We start from the raw sequence: 23,140 nt of genomic DNA, 5'->3' as shown, positions 1-23,140 counted from the left end.
TCGGGGTCATACCCTACCGGTGTCGTCCCTTGAGTGCCCTAAGTGCTCAAAATTGTCAAACGTTGACGGACCCTAACTCAGAATCCGTGGCACTTGCCAATGATCCGTTTGAACCTACGAGGCCATGAGAGGGGTCCCTACAAAATCCTATCTTGGTTTTTCAATTTGCCTTATGGTTTTATTAGGGCATCAATTTTTCAGTTGGTGAAAAAATCATGTCTCACTCAATCGAATGTTGTCGCGTGGCCGATTTCTTGTTCTGCTCATCGTGATGATGAACCGTCAGCTCTGACATGTCTAGTTAGGCATTATTAACCTACACATGCTCCTATTTTTCCACCCCCACTCAATCCAATGCTCAGGGTCATACCCTACCGGTGTCGTCCCTTGAGCGCCCTAAGTGCTCAAAATTGTCAAACGTTGACGAGCCCTAACTCGAAATCCATGGCACGTGCAAATGATCTATTTGAACCTACGAGGCCACAAGAGGGGTCCCTAAAAAAACCTATCTTGGTTTTTCAAGTTTCCCTATGGTTTTATTAGGGCAGCAATTTTTCGATTGGCAAAAAAATCGTTAGTCTCACTCAATCAAATGTTGTCGCGTGGCCGATTTCTCGTTCTTCTTGTCGCGATGATGAACCGTCGGCTCCAACATGTCTAGTTAGGCATTATTACCCTACGCATGCTCCTATTTTCCCCCCCAAACTCGATCCAATGCTGGGGGTCATACCCTACCGGCGTCGTCCCTTGAGCGCCCTAAGTGCTCAAAATTGTCAAACCTTGACGGGCCCTAACTCAGAATCTGTGGCACCTGTGAACAATCCATTTGAACCTACGAGGCCACAAGAGGGGTCCCTACAATATCCTATCTCGTTTTTTCAAGTTTCCTTACAGTTTTATTAGGGCAGCAATTTTTTTGTTGGCGAAAAAATCGTCAGTCTCACTCAATCGAATGTTGTCACGTGGCCGATTTCTTGTTCTACTCATCGCGATGATGAACCGTCAGCTCCGAAATGTCCATTTAGGCATTATTACCCTATGTATGCTCCTATTTCCCCCCCCCCCCCACTCGATCCAACGCTTGGGGTCATACCCTACCGACATCGTCCCTTGAGCACCCTAAGTGCTCAAAATTGTCAAACTTTGACGGTCCCTAACTCAGAATCCGTGGCACCTGCAAATGATCCGTTTGAGCCTATGTGGCCATGAGAGGGGTCCCTAGAAAAGCCTATCTTGTTTTTTCAAGTTTCCCTACGGTTTTATAAGGGCAGCAATGTTTTGGTTGGCGAAAAAATTGCCAATCTCACTCAATTGAATGTTGTCGCGCGGCTGATTTCTCGTTCTGCTCGTCACGATGACAAATTGTCAGCTTCGACATGTCCAGTTAGGCATTATTACCCTACGCATGCTCTTATTTCCCCCCCCCCCCCCCATTCGATCCAACGCTCGGGGTCATACCCTACCAACGTCATCCCTTGAGCGCTAAAATTATATATAAACAAGCATTACACTGTAGACACATAATGATCATCAATATTTCCATGTATTGTATACACATAATTACCATTACACTTGCATGTGACATCCATGAAGGGATATGCAAGCATGATTTTTTTTTTTCATTATCAATACAACTACACCAATGTACTCATGTACAGATACATGGACATTATCATCAATATAACTAAACCAATTTGCTCATGGACATTGCATATCATCATAACAATGTTAAATCAATTCACATCCATATACAAATACAAAATTATAAATAGATCATTTCAAACATTTTTAAGACACACAAGATTGTATAATTACGAAACTTACTAGTTTCTCTGCAAAGTATACAAGCATAACTTTGAAGAAAGACGCATGTTAATTAAAGCCCTTCTCACTGTATTTCTCTGCATGGTTGAAGACGATGGTAGATATGGTCATTTCTAAATAGAAATACATTCACTTGACTTAATGTTTATGCACAAAAGAATATGTACCATCACCAAGAGAGGGTCTTGTCAACGACAAATGATCTAGCATGAACTTGTATATCATCAAAAATCATAATGTGATGTACTATTGTATAACATCAATAAAGACTTGCATGAGCATAAAGGTTTTGCAATAATTAGATCATAAAAAATTGTAAAACTCATCAAATGCACGATAATAAGTCGTGTTGCAAAAATACGTCCCTTCCGATTATATCCTGTACCCGCTATGTGCAAGCAAAAACTGTGTTGCAAAAAAAAACATTCATCAATAGACCTGCATTTTCAAGACATCCTTAATATACACATAACAAACTTGATCATTAAGGTTTAATGATCATTGTTCGAAATGAAATGCATGATAAAAAAAATAAGGCACCATTAAAGACCTACTACTCAAGTGTGCCTGAAGGGTCATCTCTTTGTTTAAGAGTATCCAGTATTGCTTCATGATCAACAGTAGTCACTGTCCATAACTCTTTGGTCTTTGGCTTTGCTTGATGCTTCAACAACTTGACATTTGTAGCTATAATAAGGTGTGAATAAATTATAATGGTTTTGTGTCTCTCATAGTCTTCAAATGCAGGTATGCCATTATTTCTAATCATGTATGTTCACAACCAAGTTCCCACAACAACAACTGAACCTGTAGGATATGTGAACCCATCATCATCTATCATTGGTTGTGTTAGCTTTTGTTTTCCCTGTACACGTCGTACCAACCAATATTCTGATCTCTCTTCATTCCCTTGCGGTGCAACAACTACAAAAACATGTCCTGGATGTACAAGATCTGATAGACTATCATACTCAAGTGAACTTTCCATGTCATTGTTTGAGATAAAGGAGTTAGATAGTGGGCAACCCACGTATCAACCCAATCACACCAAACACAACTCTAACAAAAACAAGCCAACGCTCGTGTCCAAATGGTCCATGTACTTGCATCTGAGTTGAGAAATGAATGCATCTTTGAAGAATCTTTAATTGTTTGACAATCCAATCTATCTCCCACTGTTCCCTCCTCAACCAACCAAAAGAATATGCTCATTGCTGAATCAAGAATGCCTCCATGTGATAATGCTGAAGTACACCAATTAACAATAGAACGTGCATCAAAATTTCAAAACATCCTTTACATTGGGTGACACTCTAGAATTAGAGTGCCAAAATTGTTGAATCTCTTCCTTCACATTGTCAGTCAACTTTCTATCAACACATGGAAACCGCCCACCAAATGCCCATGTATCTTGTTGAAGTGGATCGTTAAGTCTTTGTGTTCGTGCAAGTGCTCTATCCAAAGTTTTACGGTTTATGTTAAAATCAACACAAGTTTGTCTCATTTGATGAGCCTTCCTCAATTGATGGCTTACTAAGGAGGTTGTAATCACTCTTCAAGTGGCTCTCTTATCTCTTTCTTTGGTATTCTTTCCAATAGAATTGAGAGCGTCAAATAGATTTTTTGCAATAAAAGAATTTCTCTCCACCTTCTTGTTCATACGAATCTTCAATTTGTTTAGCAATGGTCTCATCTTTATCATATTTAGCAATTGATCAAAGATTTGGCATTGCTCGGTCAATGTCTTATTGCTAAAATTTTGGTTGAAAATTTGTGTAGCCTACAACCGAATGGTTCTTGTTGACCTCTTGCCTTCAAGATTCGCAATAATATTCTCATCGATTTCAAATAACCATTTTGGGGTTCTTGAAGGTCTTGGATTTGGAATTTTTCTTTCATCCATGAGAGGGTCTTTATTTCTAAAGTAATTAGGTGTTAGATATGGTTCACTTGGTTGAGCAATTCCACCTTCAATGTTAAGTTTTCCACATTTTCACCTCCTATGTCAAAATTTTCCACATGTTGAGCATTTTAGTTATCACTTTCAACATTTTCAAAATTTTCAATATTTTTACTTTCAAAATCTACATTTTCATTTTCAATAACTTGTGGCACATTTTCAAATTCAATTTCCTCTTTAGTTGAAGTAACATTAGCAATATTTAACATACCTTGTCTTCTCCTCCTATGACATTCTCTATCTCTTTCTCTATACACTTCAATTTGGTCATTTGAAAGTTTTGTTTTGCGTTTAGACTTTTGACAACTACTACTCCCCATTTCCCTCCACACATGCTCCTTCATGATTGATAATGTAAGTTTTCACTTTAAGAATCTCCCAAAACCACAAATTTGTCTCTAGTTGTCTGAAAACCCGTGATCCTCAATAGAAAACAGAATATGCAGACCGTGGGCCGTTGGAATCTACAAAATGGCACACAAACCCTTTTTTTCCTGGTTTTTTGTACTAAAATCGGATATCCGATTTTAGTACAAAAATTTGTGGTCCCAAAAAATTTCTCGTTGCCGCCATTTATTTAGTAAACTGCCACATGGTAGAAATTCGATATCCGATTAAATCGGATATCGAATTTTATTAGTCATAGTTTGAGAGAGAGAGAGAGAGAGAGAGAGAGAGAGAGAGAGAGAGAGAGAGAGAGAAGGAGAGGGAGAGAGGGAGAAAGAGAGGGAGAGAGAGAGAGAGAGAGGATGATTTGGTGTCTTAAGGGCTCCTATGGTGTCGTTAGGGGTCATATGATGTCCATAGGGGTCATATGGTGTCTTGGGACACCATAGGACCCCTTAAGACACCAAATCATGTCGTTAGGGGTCATATGGTGTCCCATGAACCCTTATGACCTCTTAGGACACCATATGACCCCTAATGACACCATATTGGGTCTCTTTGGGTCATATTATGTCTTAAGGGGTCATATTGTGGCCTATGACCCCTTAGGACACCATATGACCCCTAACGACATGATTTGGTGTCTTAAGGGGTCCTATGGTGTTGTTAGGGGTTATATGGTGTCCATAATGGTGTCATAACGGGTCGTATGGTGTCCCAAGACACCATATGACCCCTATGGACAACATAGGACCCCTTAAGACACCAAATCATGTCGTTAGGGGTCATATGGTGTCCCATGAGCCATTATGAGCTCTTAGGATACCATATGACCCCTAATGACACCATATTGGGTCGCTTTGGGTAATATTGTGTCCTAAGGGGTCCTATGGTGTCCGAAGACACCATATGAGCCCTATGGACACCATATGACCCCTAACGACACCAAATCATGTTGTTAGGGGTCATATTGTGTCCTACGACCCTTTAGGACACCATATGACCCCTAATAAGATGATTTGGTGTTTTAAGGGGTCCTATGGTGTCGTTAGGGGTCATATGGTGTCCATATAGTGTCTTGGGACACCATAGGACCCCTTAAGACACCAAATTGTGTCGTTAGGGATCATATTGTGTCCTAAGAGGTCTTAAGACACAATATGACCCCTAACGACATGATTTGGTGTCTTAAGCGGTCCTATGGTGTCATTAGGGGTCATATGGTGTCTTGGGACACCATAGGACCCCTTAGGACACAATATGACCCCTTAGGACACAATATGACCCAAAGCAACCCAATATGGTGTCATTAGGGGTCATATGGTGTCCTAAGAGGTCATAAGGGTTCATGATGTCTTAATCTCTCTCTTTGTCTCCCCTAATCTCATAAGAGTTCATGATGTCTTAATGTCATAAGGGTTCATGATGTCCTATGATGTCTTAATCTCTCTCTCCCCCTCTCCCCTAATCTCTCTCTCTCTCTCTCTCTCTCTCTCTCCCTCTCCCTCTCCTTCTCTCCTTCTCTCTCTCTCTCTCTCTCCCCTAATCTCTCTCTATCCCTCTCCCCTAATCTCTCTCTATCTCTCTCTCTCACTTCCCCCTCCCCATCTCTCTCCCTCTGTCTCTCTGTCTCCATCTCTCTCTCTCCCCTAATCTCTCTCTCTCTCTCTCTCACTCTCTCTCTCTCCTCCTCTCTCTTTGTCCCTCTCTCCCTATCCTTCTCTCTCTCTCTCTAAAATATGACTAATAAAATCTGATATCGGATTTCTGCCAGCGCCATTAATGTGGCAGTTTAGTAAATAAAAGGCTGCAACGGGAAAATTTTTGGGAGCCAAAAATTTATATATTAAAATCGGATATTTGATTATATTGAATATCCGATTTTTGTAGTCAAATTTTCAAATTTCAAATTTTGGCTCAGGAATGCTTTGATATTTGGCTTGGAAGTGACAAGCTTGGAAAGTCAACTGAAAAAACGTGTTTTTTAGTATTCCTTGATTTTCCAGACTTTACATTGGTGGCTGACGACTTTTTTGTAGCCAAAATTGATAAAATGAAAAGGTTTTTTTAAGGACGTTCCTAGCTTTCCAACAATATAAGGCGTGTCTTATTTTGACTTTAATAAATAATTATTATTTATTTTCTAATTGAATTCTGACAATATTCTTGATTGATATACTGATTGAAAAACACTCATAACTTTCAAACGGTATAACATTTTTTGAATCCGAAACATGCATCACATCCTATGCTTCGTCTACTATAGGGAAAAATTAAAAAAAATTAAATTTCATAAGGTTTTGACCAAGTTAAGGTGGTCAGATGTAGGAGTTTCTGAATTTTTGAAAAGCTGTAGTAAAAAACTCATAAATAATTATTTACTTTATTAAAAATAAAATAAAAATGTGTCACATCCAAACGTGAGTCTAATACTTATATTATAAATATTATGATTTGATTGTGATTAGGGTGGTCAGACATATGTTTACTTCTTATTTTTTTCCTGAAATTTTAGTACCACTGCATTGAAATTTGAAATTTTCATCAAATAGGATTTTTTTTTTTCCAAAAAACAACTAGTAGCTTAGAAACTGCATTCATTTTTCTATATATTCTCTTCTTACACATTTTAAAAATAATGTTCACAACTTATTCAAATTTTCATGTCAAGTTGCATAACTCTAATTTTCTAAAATTTCATTGCCACTTAAGGGCCTGTTTTGGCACACCATGATCTTGCACATACCTGCAAACAAGAAACACAAACAAACAATGCAAACCCTAATGATTTTAAACAAAATCCAAACCAGTGCATTAGTCTTCCTTTTTCCATGTTAGGCAGATAAAAAGGGCACCATGTTTTCTATCATCAAACAAACAACAGATCAACTCCTAATTGTCAGCAAACAACAGATAAAAAGGGCACCATGTTTTACAGAAGGTGGTACTGAAAACACAACTAGATCCAAATTCTAACCCCTCCACTAAATTATTATAGTTGATTAATAATATTAATACCAATTTTGATTCATTGGAAATGACAACCACCAAGAGAGTTCTGGATATATTTAAGGAGGTTCGTATGTAGACCTTTCAAAAAATGATTGAGGATGATAGAGTTAGATTAAACAAAAGATTACAAACTATCTCTAGGCTTTGACTGAAGGTGGTAAGATATATAAGCTGTCTTATATTGCCCAAGTTCACAACTGATATAGACAAGTAGATTAGTATTTTCTAGGGCAAGCTAGCTGGAATGTCATAGTCATTTGATTCTAATGTTGCCCTTACCAACAACATAGAAGGTCAAGTGATGACTCTCTAAATGATCAAATCTCAATCCTTAATGCAGAAAAAGACAAAATTTTGAGGAGAGTTGGTGAACTCAGGAATCTTATTTCTCCCCAGATGGCCACCATGCTGAGTAAAAAAGTAGATTGTATAAAGGCTATGGCACAACCAGTTCCATCAGACTTGAAAGATGTAGAGATACATGTTTACATTTTCAGTGCTTTCATCATAATTTTGGATAACTTGAAGACTGGGTGGGATACCCACTTTAGATTTTTGAAGACTCTTTTTGCTGATATTTTCAAGTATGTATAGTGTATCCGATAGATATCCCTATATATAAGTTTTTGTGCAACACCCTAACTTTGGCATTGCTGTCAAAGGGGGAGAGTAGGATTGAAAAATGTACAGTGAATGACAAGTTTTTGATACAAGCTTTTGAGTTTTTGATCTAAGGGGGAGCCTTAGAAATTTTGATTTGGTATCCAAGTTGTTTCAACACTTACTCATTTTTCACGAGTGTTGCCATCAATGCCAAAGGGGGAGATTGTTGGCAATTGACACTCATCCGGTGGATACTAATGTGTGAATAATGGTATAAGGTTGTCATTAATGGCAACTCTTCTTGGAAATCCTATCTGGTAATTATGAATTTTGGTAACCGGAAGTGAATGTGATCTGGTGACAGATAACCAATATTTTAGGATAAGAAGAGAAATTTTGGTCCGAAACCTTTTCGGTGAATGCGGTGGTCATATTCATACATGGGATGATAGAGTCGACATGTAGAAATCATCTTAACATCATTTGGGTGATTTGAATATGTTTTTGATGATCCAGTTCAAGCCGACTCATGATTACACGTTACATTACAAGCCGACTTGATAATTGTTTATTTTGTGATTGTGGATATACAAGACTAATATAGAAGATCTTTTTGGTGTGTGGTATGGTGTGATATGAGTGAGCAGTGATCGAGAAACATTTTTGGTGTAGTTTCACATGCACATTCTTGATCCGGTAGCTAGCTGAACAGAAAAAAGAGTAGAGTTGTAGAGTCGATGCAGTTAGAGTAGTGAGCTCTAGGTAGTGTGCCTAAATGCAAGTGCATTCTCTTTTTTGTAATATTGTTTTTCTACTAGCCATAGTAGGATAATATTGTGGGTTCAAATCCCATCGTGTTTTTTCCCATTTGGGTTTCCTCGTAAAAATCCTTGTGTTATGATGATGTGGTTGATTATCTTGTGTTTCTACATTTTAATTTCTTGCATGTGCTTCTGATGGTTTGAGATTAAGTCAGAAAATTTGTTTACCAGTAGATCACTAATTCACCCCCCTCTTATTGATCCTTGATTCCAACAGAAATCACCTCGGTCATGCTAGAGGAGGTCGATCTAGAATTAGAGTGGATCACTAAGGTTACAGATCTCATCTTTAGTGATGACAAACTTGATTGGGTCGAACATGCAGATATAGCAGCTGAGGTTGTAGCCGTGGTAGATGAGGAGGTTAGAGAACAAGCATAAACAAGCACAACTAATGTTAGTGAGGGTGGCATGGAGTTGCTGATGGAGACTATGGCTGCTGAATTATTTAGGACCTACCTTACACGACTTCATAAGAGGGATGCAGGCTCCTCTGAGCCTTAGAATTGTAATTGTTGTTTTGATATTTGTGTAGAATGTTTGATGTCACAAATTTCATATTACATGAGTTTTGTATACATTTGACAATATTTGTATATCTAAGTTTTCTATTTGTTTTAGTTACAATTTGTGTTTATACTTATGTGATTGATGTATACTTGTGTATGTGATCAAATTAGCTTATATTTGATGATGTTATTGTGTCTTTAAGGTTTATTTAATAAAGGATGCATGAAACAAGATTTAAATTTTTTACAACTTCTAAATTTCTTGGGCTTTTCACTTTGCCAAGTCCTGCCAAGTCTACGCCGAGTTTTTTTCTCAAGTCCCAAGTCTTGAGCTGAGTCATCGTTGTTGAGTTTGAGCCGATTTTGAACCTTGTTTCTATGATCATAAATGAAGCTATAAGGAGCTTCCTACACAAAACAATTGTATAAAGGAAGAGTCTGAATCATTGACTTAAGAAGAATCACCCTTCCAGTAGAAAAAAGCCATGTGTAGGTTCAATGTGTAACAATCCAAGAAAATTTATCTAAAACATCCAGCTAAAACCTTCTTGGCAAAGTGCCTATAGTAGAAATAGAGATACCAAGATACACAAAAGGTAGAGTACTAATTTAGAATTTGAGAATTCTAGAAATCATAGTTTGAATATCCTTAGGAGTGTGAAATAAAAAAATGGAGGATTTGTCCTCATTAATTCTTTGCCTAAAGGCTGCCAAATAATATCCAATAACCTTCTTAGTTGATCACCTCATTAAATCAAGATAATCCCATCAAAGTTATATCATCTACAAACTATAAATAAGATTGGCGAGGCACTATGCCACCCTGGTTCTATCCCTAAATTAATCCATTCCTCACATGAGACTTTAAAATTTTTCCCAACCTTTTAGCCATTAATATATGTAGACACCCAAAATTGTCATGTCTAATTAAATAAATATTTTATTTATTTAATTATCTAAGCTTCATTCTTCTATTAATTAAATAAATCTTTATTTATTTAATTAATTCATTTATCCTCTTCTAGCCTTATTTCTCATTTAAATAAATACATTTATTTATTTAAATTATCCTTTGCCTAAATTAAATAAATATTTTTATTTATTTAATTGATCCCTATTCTTCTATTAATTAAATAAATCTTTATTTATTTAATTAATTCATTAGCCTTTTCTACCCATGACACATGTCATTCATCTCTTAATTCATACACTACCTACCCCTTTCATTATTTTATTATTTCTTTTACCTACCCTCTAATCATAGCCGACCTCCTTTTACACCTCTCAATCTTATTCCTCCATTTCATATTGTGTCTTCTATATAAGGAGATGCTTTCTTCATTATCAAACCCTAATGAAAGATTTTAAGGACTTGACTACACTACGATCCTACTAGCAACCACATTCCATTCTTTGTTGAGCTCTTGTGCATATAAAATCTGAGAGCAAATATATCAAGCAAGATCAATGGAGATAGGAAGAATGGAGATTAAAACCCTATTGGACATGTGATGGTATAGTCTTTGTGATTTCATTTGATTTGCATTGTCTTAGGTAATCTTCATATGTTATGGTGGATCTTTGTTGATTGTTAGGCTAGGGTTTTGTGGTTGAATTCATTTAGCCTTTCAATAGCATTATTATTGTTATCCATTTTGACCATACACATTTTGGCATGCCTGGTGGGACCCTTGTCCCTTTTGCATTTAACCTTTTGTTGCAGATTTTGTGTTTGAAGTTGCAGATCTGGCATTTCCGACAACATTTTCGACATTTTCGCGTCTGCATACTTTCGGATCGCGTTTTTGATTTTCTGGCGCGTCAGCGACATTTGGAATCGCGTCTATGTTTTCGACAAAATTTTATTTTGTAGGTTTCCGAAAGGCGCGTCTATGTTACGGAAACTTGTCTGTGTCATTTTTAACCACGTCTGTGTCTGGGAAGCGCGTCTATGGTTTTTATCCGTGTCTGTGTCTCACAGAACCACGTTTGTGTCGCAGAGTCACGTCTGCGTTGAGGGTATTCGCGTCTGTGTATCACCTGTTTCAAAATTTTGAAGTTTTATTGATTTAGTTATTGGATTTTGCATTTAGGGTTTCAGATCTGGTTTATTTTTGGACTAACATTTTCAGATCTAGCTAACAAAATTGGTGCAGCTTGTCTTGGAAGCAAAATCATTTGGTTGAAGGCCCCTATTTCACAAAGTCTTTTGGGTTTTAAAATTTACCTAACTTGTGTGCTTGCAGGAAGGGGTGATCATTTGAAACAACCCAAACTACTAACAACTCTTTGTTGCAAGTCCTTGGCAAGGGTTTTTGGATTTTTATTGTGTGCCTTGTTTTCATAGACTAGAAAACACTTCCATTGGTGCACTAAAATTGAATCATTGTCTTTTGTGTCTTGAGCAATAGGCTCTTTTTTGTTTAATCTTTAGAGGGCTTGTCTTCCCGTGTGGTCATTAGGACTACTAGTGAGAAGAGAACGACCCAAGTGGTAGCAAAAGAAAAGCCATCTTCTTCCAAACCACTATAAATAAATGTATTCATGGTGAAAACTATGAATAACGTGTGCTGATTAGTTCATACCGACACTATGTCTCCCCATAAACCCGTTTGATCAAATTTATTTGATCAGTTGTAGGGCGTAACCCCTACCGACTGGGAGTCTTCTGTATTTACAGCGCTGAAAGTGCCGCATGTATGGCCACACGAGTGGATGCCCTTACTAGCACCATTTTGTTTTAGAGGCCCAAATCTTTCTAGTTGTTGGGGCAGGAGGTTGGACCTCTGGTAGCTGCCCACACACATACGGTTCTTAGTAGAGATACAAAGTTCGCCATGGGGAGTTTTCATGGGGACTGATGCTTGGCTGACTCGAGAAGTGAGTGCCGAGGGTGGAGCCAGTGAGGTCACGCATCTAAGTATCCGCTCTGAATAACGTAGCCTCAGGGGTAAAACCCCATGTGGGATCAACAACTATTGTCTTGGCCAGCCATAAGAATTGTGCTTGACTTATGTTAAACATTCAAAACATTCAAGACCAAATAGCTAAAACATTGTGTCTTTTGTGTCTTCAAGTGTATGCAAAACATTTTTACATCAAACAACACACTTTTCTTGGAGTCATTTTGAGTCTAGACACTTGCAAACATTGAGTCATCATCAACATTGTGTCCTCTTGTCACGAAAAATAGTCAAACAGTCAGATTTGGTCACAACAAAACAACTTCACAGATTGGAAAAATTGCACAAAATTTGCAGAAATGCGTCTGTGTCGGGCATAATAGCGTTAGTGTCAAGAATCCGCATCTATGAAGGGCAGAATCGTGTCTATGTTCCAACAGTCAACATTACACTTTGCAAAAAAATCTCAAAAGCGCGTCTGTGTCGGGAAACCGTGTCTGTGAAGTATACAGGTGCGTCTGTGTCCAGAATTGAAGAAAACTGTTACAGTCCAGCAAACAAACACAGTCAGTTTCAGAATTCTTGAGCTTCCTAGGTCATTTCTTCAGGGTTTCATCTAGCATTCAACCTGTCCTTGGGTCTCACAAAGTCCATCATTGCTTTACATCTCACTTTACATTTACATTTGTCTAAACTTGAGTCAAAAGGTCACTTGCTTGTCCTCATCATACTTTATCAACACACTACATACAACAACACTTTGCTAAGTGGTCCCTCATCAAGGTTTCTTACCTTTTTGTCTCATTTGGTCTTACTTAGAGTCAAGCTTAACTTACCTCATCAAGAGAAACTATCCTCTCTTTGGAAGTCACACCTACTCTACTACATACATACTTGGTCTTACACTTTGGACATTGCAAGTACACTTCAGATTCATTTACATTCCATCCAACTCTTGGTCTTCCATACTCTTTCCATTTTTCATCTAGTCTCACACATCTTGGTCAATACCTAGTTCATGGTTGAAACCCGTCTTCAAAAATCTAGGAGAGAAACTAAAGAGGCTCAAGAACCCGCAAACATGAGTTCTTATGAGTATGACAATGAGATCTTTTTCAATTCTGATCATACTACATTACCTGACATGGATGCCTATAGAAACATTCCAAATGTTGAGAACATGGACACTATAAACAATAATGCTACACACAATGACAATATGGACAACTTTTCTATACATTCTGCAGATGTGGAAGAATCCATTATGAATCCCCATTTCAATCGATTGGTTGAGGAAATAATGAGGAGGGATAGACAATACTTCTTACAAATGATGGCACAAAGTGGAGCCAAGATACCTCATGATTTTGACATGTCTCAAATAATGGAAAATCAACCTTTGCAACAACCTCACTCCAACATGGATCAAAGGAGACCTAATAGTGGAGGAAATAGAGGACCACATATGGTACCTGAATCACCATCAGCTTTGCTTCAAAAACCAGAGGTCCCACATACACATGGTCAAACATATGATACTCACCTTCGCAGACCATTATGGAAGTCTTATGGAGAAAAATATGCTCAATCCCATATCAATGCTAAGGATCAACCACCAAAGCAATCGGATATTCCAAGGCATGCTCAAAATTTGGACACAAGGAAACCCCGTGTCAAATTTGGGGGCAATACAATAGAACATGACATTCCTGTAGAGTATGGTATACATGCACAAAATAGATATGGTGTTCCTCAACATGAATCTATACCAAGTGGTCCATATATGCAGCATCATTACAGACCTCCTCCATATGAACATGTGTATGATCAATATCATCCATATATGCAACATGCTCCTCCTCCAATGGGCACCTCAAACATAGGATATGGTCCAAGAAGTCAATCTCCACCTCAGAGCAATTTGGAGCAACAAATCAGGGACTTACAAAAGAAAATGGAGGACATAAATACACCGAAGCCAACATACACAATGAGAGACATATGTCCTTATCCATTTGACAAGAATATTCCAATGCCTCCTTTTCCTACACATTTTGTGACACCAAAATTTGATAAGTATAGAGGAAAAGGGGATCCTAAGGCACACATAAGACAATTTTTCACAGCTTGCATTGAGGTAGCAGCAGAAGAGACATATTTGATGAGATTATTCCCACAAAGCTTAGGTGATCAAGCTATGGAATGGTTCTCCCAACTTCCATCTGGAATTAAGTCATGGGGTGACTTAGCAGAGGCATTTATTCAACATTTCTCCTACAATATAGAGACAGACATATCAGTCACTACTTTGTGCAACACCAAGAAAAAAGATGGAGAGTCTTTTTCATCATTTTTACAAAGATGGAGAAATCTAGCCAGCAGATGCTCTTGTGAAATTCCACAAAAACAAATGGTAGAAATGTTCACCCAGAATGTTAACAAAGACATTGGCTATGATCTAAGAAAAGCTTGTTTGTCCACCTTCAAGGACATCATTGAAAAAGGCTTAGCGACAGAAAAGGTCCTAATTGAACAAGGAGTCATTAAGATATTCAAGGAAAACAAAGATGACTTTAAAGGAAAAGACAAGCCAAGATTTTGGAATAAAAACAAGAACACAGTCAATGATGGTGTTGTTGACGCCAACACAGTGCGACCCAAAGTCATCTTTTCTGGATCAAGTTCTACAAACAATCAAGTGAATACTCAAACAACTTCCAGATCATGAAGGAAGTACACCCCATTGGGAGAACCACTTGAGTCGGTCTTCAAGAAGCTAGTGGCAAACAAGGTAATCACTATTCCAGATTTTCCTCCATATGAACCAAAGGTTAAACCAAATTGGTGGAGCGATGATGAGTATTGTGAATTTCATAAGAGCAAGGGTCATAAGACAAGAAATTGTCATCGACTGAGGAACATCATACAAGATCTCATTGATAGAGGTGACATTGAGATTGAGGGACATTCGTCTAATCAAGAACATGAGATGTTTAAGGAACCATTCCCAAAACATGACAAGGGAAAAGCTAAAGCCACAGAGGATCAAACCAATTATACCAGAGCATTCTATAACTATGATTCAACCATAAATCACATCTTGATGGACAATTATGTCTCTACCATTATCATCAAGGACAAAGCATCTAAGAATCCTACTCAGAGACCCAAGATTGTCCTAAAAGGTGTTGGATCTTCTTCGGAACCTACCTCTGAATGTCATGTTACAACTCGCCGAAGTAAATTCACTTTGCAAGGTGCTCCAACTAAAAACACTGCTTCCTCATCAACCAAACCTGAGTATGACCTTGTAGAATAGTTAGGGAAGACACCCGCGCTCATTTCAATCCTTGAGCTATTACGCATATCTCCCGCACATAAAGCCATTCTTGACAAAATCTTAAGAGATACTGCTGTTCCTACTGATCTGAATGTGGACTAGTTTCAAGCCATGGTGGGATACCTTTCCATTCCACACTCCCTTACTTTCACAGAAGCCGATGACGCATCTGTAAGTCAGCCACATAATGCACCATTACACATTGAAGCCTTCATACACAAGCATCGAATAAAAAGAGTCCTGATAGATGGAGGAGCAGGTCTAAACATTTGCACATTAAGCACTATCACACAATTGGGATATTCTGATAAAGCTGTGAATTCTACAAATCAAATCACCATTAAGGCATATGATGACGAAGAGCGTTCATCCAAGGGCACAGTCACCTTATCTCTCAGAGTTGGGCCAGTTACAAAGGATGTGGTTTGTCAAGTCCTAGATCTAGATCTCACATACAACATACTCTTGGGACGTCCATGGATTCATGAGATGAGCGCAGTCCCATCTATATATCATCGATGCATCAAGTTTCCTCACAATGGAGTTGAAGTGACCATCAAAGCTGACCCAAATCCATTCATATATTGCAATAATCTGCGACCTAGATCAGAAATAACAATCCCAGTTAACAGAGAAGCTATTCCTTCATCAGCATATGTGGATCCAGAATCATTGACAGCTTCTACATCGAAACAAGCAGAGCTCAAAGAAAAATTCAAGATTAAAGACCCGGGATGTGGTGAGTATATCTTTCATGTTGATCAACTCCCATTATCTCCTAAGGTATTCAGTCAACATGAACAATCTACAAACAATATGCAAGACCAAGGAATTGGGTGTGAACCACCTAGTGTTGTGGCTACTAAGTCTGAATGCAAATCTCCTCTAGTGGTGCAAGCACCTCTTGATATCAATAGTCCTAAGAGTGGTTCCAACGAAGAATCTATTGAGTGTATTGCCAGCCCTCTTGATAACTCACATAGCCTTACCATTTCATCCGCTCATTCCATTTCCACTCCACTTTCAGACTTGGATCAACAAGAATTACAAAAGCCCTTACTAATTGGGGATGAAAAATTAAGCCTTGAAAAGAAAAAACTAAAAGTCAAAACAAAAGAAAAGTCCTTTAGTCCAAATCAAAATCAAAAGCTATTGGACTCTGCAAAAATCAAAGTCAAGGATAAAAATCCTATGAAGCAAAAAGAGCAAGAGTTGATCTCCCCTAATATCAAAATAATTGGGGGCAAAAGTTCTAAAATTTCAAGTCAAAAAGCATACTTGTTGATCCTAAGTCTCCATCATGCTATCCTACTTTCACTTCTTTTCACAATCATAAGCCTTCATAACTCATCCACTTGTTCCACACATCCATCCCCTTTTAGCGATACATCATGGACCTTTAATGGAGCTTCCTTGAAGGACTTTGTTATCAGGGATGCCCAAACTTCTTCAGGTGACACGCATACGGGCCTGTGTAGTCCACACACTAGTAATTCTATCTCAATTCCTTCATCGAGGAAGACATTCACTCGAGCTACACATCATTCAGTCAAGGAAAAATGCAGTTACAATCACAAAGTCAAGCCTTGCACATTTGGGGTAGGGGACTTAGTTCTCAGAGAAAATCCTAAAAATCAGCAAGACAAAGGGAAGGGCAAGTTCGAACCAAACTGGCTTGGTCCTTATATCATTACAGCAGCATATGGATCTGGTGCATATCAGCTTTCAACTACAGAAGGTGAACCTTTGGAGGATCCTATCAACGGCATGCACCTTCGCAGGTTCTACACATAGCTCTTCGGAATATCCTAATTCGGAAAATACAAAAAAAAATAAAATAAATTTATATACAAAAAAATCAAAAATTTCAAAAATACAAAAAAAATTATAAAACAAAAAAATCATTAATTGGTGAAAACCTGGCAAACAGGCGCCTTGTGACACAAAAAACATTGAAAACTCAAAAAAAGTAAAGAGAAATAATTTCGTCCAACGGTGAAAACCACTTCGGTGGCGCCCTGGGCAAGTACCATGGTGAAAACTGGGTCATCGGCGCCATGCGTAGAGACATTGCTCCTCCCTCCTTCGGGATTCTCTTTTATCCCTTCACTTTGCACACACTCACAACCAATTCATTCATAGTAAACTTACCCATTCCCATCATGGCTTGTTATTGATCTACCTAAGATTGGTTCGCCATTCATAATAAACTTCCCTTTTCACACCCCTTTCCATCCATAATAAATCAGATCCTATCTGTGGCTAAGGCAAATCCTACGTGTAGTGATGGGTGTGGATCTGAGAACATCACATGTTTCGAGGAGTACAGTTTCTTCCAGCTTTCTTCAGTCTATTCACGCACAATCTGCAATAAAGCAACATCTGCATCACAAATCCGCAATAAAGTTCATCTTCTCCACAATAAAGTATCAGTTTCATGGATTCAGTCAGTTTCAGATGAGACACAGCAACAACAATGGGCTTCAACAAATCAAATATTTCAACAGACTCAGACAACATTATGGTTCAGTGCTATCTATCCTTTCTGTGAAAGTAAACATTGTGACCACAATCAAATAAGACCTATACAAGTGACAAGAGACACTAAACTTGAGGACTACAGTGGATGTTGGTGTCGAGTCTTGGTTTTCTTTTGATTTCATCTTTTTTTGGTGACATGTCTTTTAGCTTTTTCAGGATGTCTCTGACTAGAGATTCTATCTCTAGGATGTCTTTGACTAGAAAGGCGAGGATGGGGTATCGTCACCTATTTGTATTTGCTGTCTGTGGATTGTCTCTTAGTAATGCTATGACTTGTCCAAGGATATGAGGACACTGTGAGTCTAGTGTGAACTGGGGCATTCCTTGTTTGTGACTGTCTTATCTCCATGCAAACAGGTACAATGACTTTCTGGGTCGAACATATGCCTCGATTTTCATAACCTACTTGCCATAATAAAGCTCAATGATGATAACGCACAAGAAGCTCTTTCACTTTCATATCTTCTGTCTTTCATCCCCCTTTCTTGATTGACTTCCATCGTCCTTCTCGAGTCCATGTAGCCTACTATCACATGACTGAGTATAATGACACACCAAAAACATTTGCATTTCATGTAGCTGCACCTGCATTACCACATATAAGCATTTCATACATACATATAGATATCACAATTGCATCACATCCTGCACACAACAACTGTTAGCACAAATTACAATTTACATTTGCATTATCATATTCATCTGCATTACATACATTTGCATCATGCATACACATATAAAACATAAAAGAACAAAAACATGGCATTACATCATATAAATATTTGCATCCATATTATAAGCATCACATAAGAACATCTCATCACATAGGTACACATGCATATAGTTGCCGCAAAGATGAATCATCTCATATATATATATATAAAGTGTCATGATAAAATGATGTCAAAATCATATGGCTACAATCACCCACAGGTGTCTACATCATAATACAAAAATGGTACAAAAACTGATACAAAGGGAGCCCCTCTACGGCTATGAAGAACTCCCTCCCTTGGAGCCGCCTGGCCTCGACGGAATCTGAGCCCCTGAAGGACTCGCCCCAGGATCATCCCTCCTGTCCCCTCTATCTGGTGGTGGTGGAGGACCCATAACCCCACCACTCGATGCCTGTCTCCTCCGGCTCCCTCCCGTAGCTGTCGCTGTATGCGATGGTCTATGGAAGCTCCTCGCCCGTTGATCTGTTGGCACTGCACCATAGTAGAGGTCTCTCCAGTAGGCAATCTCCTCTCCTACTCGTAGGAAATATGCATACCCTGCCCCGGTGTCCTCCGCTACCTGCCTCCCAGCCCTCAGTGCTTTCTCAGCCTCAGTATAGCGCTGGATAGCCTGATCCCGCTCTCACTCAGTATCTTGTAGCTGCCTCCTGAGCTGATCCCTCTCCCTCTCCAGCTCTTGGATCTCATCTGCCTGGCCCTGGCAGATCTCCCTCAGATCTAGCAGCTCGGCCTCCACCGGGTCATCCCCCTCTGCCTCTGCCTGTGGCTCACCCTGTACGGGTGCCTGCCCCTGTGCCTGTATCTGTACCTGTACTGGTACCTATCTCTGTCCCTATCCCTGTGCCTGTACCTGTCTAGGACCCTGTGCTGCTGGCACCTGTAGTAGAAATCCACCGCGACCCCTCACCACCCGAGCCTGCCTCTCCTCACCACCCTCCCTCCAAGCTGCCACCCTCCTCTCCCCAACTGCTCCCCTCCTCCTCCGTCGGCCTCTGCCCCCATCCCCTCCATCATCATCATCATCCCCACCACCGTCCCCATCTAATGGCTCTCCTAGATCTGTCAACTGTGGGAAGGGATGCTCTGCCCAATATGCTATATACTCAGCATCCATACTGACATCCTCGATCTCAGGCCACATGTCCCACGGTAGGGGCATCATCTCCACTAGCTGAGTCACTGCCTGATCATATGACAGTAAGGGCCCAAACTGTGCCTGATCCCTGACTATCCGTGCATACCAGCCTGACCCCCGTGGCATCCTCTGAATCCGGCCAAACTGTCGGCTAATCCTGTCCACTAGCTGCCTCTCTAGCACATAGGGCGTCCGCCCAATCAGGTACCTGCTCTGGAAGGTGTAAGGGAGCTCAGCTACGTCATCCTCCCACTGCTCGCAACCTAGATATGGTCTCCATATGACCACATCGATATCATCTATCACTCGCCGCCAATACTCTAGCCTGCCAATCCGTGGCTGCGATGTGATCATATCATACAAATGTACAAATCTGCGTCCATAACCCCTGCCCCTGAAGTGTATCAGTCGGGTAACTGGCAGATGCTCATAGGCCCATACCTGGAGCAAGGTGACCCCGCAGCCCAATCCTACTGATCCATGGTAGACGAACTGATGAAGCTCATAATACAAGTGGGCCAACACACATGGTCCCCAGGCATATCTGGTGTGCTGTGTGACCAGCGTCTCCAATGCTCCTCCCCAGCCCACAGCTAACCCCTGTGTTGCCCTGTCTAGACACAGGAACCCACTGATAGCTCCTCCAATCACTGCTGGCAATGCTAACCCGGTGGCTGTCATGGTGTCCCATGCCATGTGTCCTGCCCTCATCTCCAGTCCAGGGTCCTGGAACACCCGTCTCAATGCCTCTCTGTCTCCATCTCAATCGTATGGGATCAGCTCCCCATCAATCGATATCCGTAGAATCCGGTATACATCCTCCAGGGTGACTATCATCTCACCCATCGGTAAATGGAAAGTGCACGTCTCAGAGTGCCATCTCTCCGCAAGCGTAGTCAGCAAACCCATGTTTGCCCGAAACTCAAGCACATATAGTACATGTCTCAAGCCCATCTCCTCGATGGTAGCTCTGTCCTCAAACGACAACTCAGGTCGCAATCTCTACGTGGATGGGAATCTCTCCCGTGACTCTAGCATAGGCAAATACTCCTGCAGTCAAGCAAATCAATCATGTTAGTCATAGTGGCATTCACTGTTCATCACAAAATGCTACTTTTTATCTAAATGCATTTAGCTATCTATCCTAGTGACACTCACTGTTCATCACAAAGTGTTGCTATTTATCCTAGTGGTACTCCCTGTTCATCACAAAGTACTACGTGTGTGACATTCCCTGTTCATCACAAAGTGTTACTCACATTTGCACTCCCTGTTCATCACAAAGTGCTGCTCATACTCTAGTACTCCCTGTTCATCACAAAGTACTCTATCTTGGTACTCACTGTTCATCACAAAGTGCCTAGATCTATCCTAGTCTTCTTAGAGGACTTGCTTGAGTGTATCCTCTCAGCAGCTTATCCAATCGACAACATATGTTCATCACAGAACTGCCGATTTGACCTAGAAGATGCAAATTCATACTTTTCAAACGCAAACGCGCTTAAATGACATAAACACGCTTTCAGACTGCACAGACGCCCCTGAAAAACACAGACACGCCTTCTTGACACAGACGTGCCTATGCTCTGCACAGACGCGCCTGGGAGACACAGACGTGCCTTCTTGGCACAAACGTGCCTGCACATCACAGACGCGGCCACATTTAACACAGACGCGGGTTCAAACGTAGACGTGCCTGGCACAACCACAGACGCACCTAGCGAACACAGACGCACTTGGCACCAACGCAGACGTGCCTAGACATTTTTGACACTTTTTGGACCCTAGTCTAAGCGCATTTATTACCCTATTCGACATGCATTAATGACAAAATTAAATGCGTCAAAGTACGAGGAGGTTTGGTGGTACTTACCAGCTCTCCTGCCTCTGCTGGCCTCTGAAATCGGTGAATGCGGTTGAATCTGTGAGTGAAAGCCATCGCTGCTGACTGCTCCTGCTCTATTCTCGCTCTGCAATATGCTCTCGTGGACATGTAGATGACAATGAGGATGTATTTTCCCCCGTGGTCTATCTTATAGACTACCCCTAGCCTTCGTTTCCCGAGTCAGTCTTCTTTATCCCGTGACTTTGTCACTTTATCCAATCAGTCCATTCTAGCCTTTCTTTCTTATCGAGAGATTGTGTGCAATCTTTTTCAGACATTTTTTCATCCAATCTCTTGAGGGGGCATATCATTCCCATCCTGGGGCAACTCTGTATCAGTTCATCTTATCTTCTTTGAAACAACGCGACAAGCCGCATTGTCTCAAACAGGGGCAAAATGTAGACACCCAAAATTGTCATGTCTAATTAAATAAATATTTTATTTATTTAATTATCTAAGCTTCATTCTTCTATTAATTAAATAAATCTTTATTTATTTAATTAATTCATTTATCCTCTTCTAGCCTTATTTCTCATTTAAATAAATACATTTATTTATTTAAATTATCCTTTGCCTAAATTAAATAAATATTTTTATTTATTTAATTGATCCCTATTATTCTATTAATTAAATAAATCTTTATTTATTTAATTAATTCATTAGCCTTTTCTACCCATGACACATGTCATTCATCTCTTAATTCATACACTACCTACCCCTTTCATTATTTTATTATTTCTTTTACCTACCCTCTAATCATAGCCGACCTCCTTTTACACCTCTCAATCTTATCCCTCCATTTCATATTGTGTCTTCTATATAAGGAGATGCTTTCTTCATTATCAAACCCTAATGAAAGATTTTAAGGACTTGACTACACTACGATCCTACTAGCAACCACATTCCGTTCTTTGTTGAGCTCTTGTGCATATAAAATTTGAGAGCAAATATATCAAGCAAGATCAATGGAGATAGGAAGAATGGAGATTAAAACCCTATTGGACATGTGATGGTATAATCTTTGTGATTTCATTTGATTTGCATTGTCTTAGGTAATCTTCATATGTTATGGTGGATCTTTGTTGATTGTTAGGCTAGGGTTTTGTGGTTGAATTCATTTAGCCTTTCAATATCGTTATTATTGTTATCCATTTTCACCATACACAATATAAATAAGGCAAAAGGGGATCCCTTTGGCGAAATCCACTAGAAACACCAAAGAGCTCAGAGGGTGCACTATAAATGAGAATAGAGAAAGAGGAAGAGGTCACATAACTCACAACCTATTTGATTCACTCACTACTAAACCTACAAGCCACTAGAACCTTATGTGGAAATTCTAGTTTACCCAATCATAAGCTTTTGAAATGTCAAGATTAATAAACATAACCTTCTCTTTGGAGGTTTCCATGGAGTAAATAACCTTAGTTGCAAACACAACCCCATCCAGAATTTGTCTACCAGCAACAAAACCCCCTCGCTC

Source organism: Cryptomeria japonica, chromosome 9 (genome assembly GCF_030272615.1).
Source record: "Cryptomeria japonica chromosome 9, Sugi_1.0, whole genome shotgun sequence".
Classification (NCBI taxonomy): domain Eukaryota; kingdom Viridiplantae; phylum Streptophyta; class Pinopsida; order Cupressales; family Cupressaceae; genus Cryptomeria; species Cryptomeria japonica.
Note: the sequence above shows the minus strand (reverse complement) of the source record.